We start from the raw sequence: 881 nt of genomic DNA on the forward strand, positions 1-881 counted from the left end.
CAGGGTCTACTGAACTGTGTGCTCTGGCTTTGAACTCATCCTGCAGTTCAGGTAGACCTTGAATTTAGTAAAACTCCTGTTTCTGTCTCCAGAGTAGCTGGGGTTGCTGGACTGTGTAAATAGGTAGGCCTAGCTATGACCTTTTGAAACAAAGTTTTACTATGTAGCCCAAGGTTTTACTATGTAACCCAGGCTGGCCTTAGCTTTTTATATAGCCCAGTCTGGCCACAAATTCTCCTGCCTCCCAGATTCTAGGATTACAGGTGGGACTATGCCCTAGGAATTTATTTATATTGATATAAAGAATTTGTTTATAAATTCACTGTCCTTCCTTCCTTCCTTCCTTCTTTCCTTCCTTCCTTCCTTCCTTCCTTTTAACTAGGCAAATAATTTTATTAAACTTTCCCAAACTTTATCCCCAGGCTTCTTCAGCCCAATTTGCCACAAAAAAAAAAAAAAAGAAAGAAAGAAAATGAATTTGATATAAGCAAAAACTGAAAAGAGCTACAGCGTCCAGGGGACTTGGGCTTAAATATTAGAGATCTGGACTTTATCAGATCTATAAACAAAAGAATTTTAAAAAGCAGTCATGATATAAAATAGCAGCTCCTGTAACCTTCTTCAAAAGTTGCCTCAATTCAGTCTGCCTCATTCTTAGAAGCCTCATCAAAATTCTCCTCCAGATCAGGAATTTCCTCCTCCTCCTTCTCCTCCTCTTCCTCCTCCTCCTCCTCCTCCTCCTCCTCCTCATCTTCCTCCTCTTCTCCCCCTCCTCTTCCTCCTCCCCCTCCTCTTTCTCCTTCTCCTCCTCTTCTTCCTCCTCTTCCTCCTCCTCCTCTTCCTCCTCTTCCTCTTCCTCCTTCTCTTCCTCCCCTTCCTCC

At 42.7% G+C, this 881-nt stretch overlaps 1 pseudogene; it reads right to left on the reverse strand.

Moving 5' to 3' along the window:
* Positions 1–638: 638 nt before the first annotated feature.
* The window catches only part of LOC116080613, a 758-nt pseudogene continuing 515 nt past the window's right edge, over positions 639–881 (reverse strand).

Source organism: Mastomys coucha, unplaced genomic scaffold, assembly GCF_008632895.1.
Source record: "Mastomys coucha isolate ucsf_1 unplaced genomic scaffold, UCSF_Mcou_1 pScaffold6, whole genome shotgun sequence".
Lineage (NCBI taxonomy): Eukaryota > Metazoa > Chordata > Mammalia > Rodentia > Muridae > Mastomys > Mastomys coucha.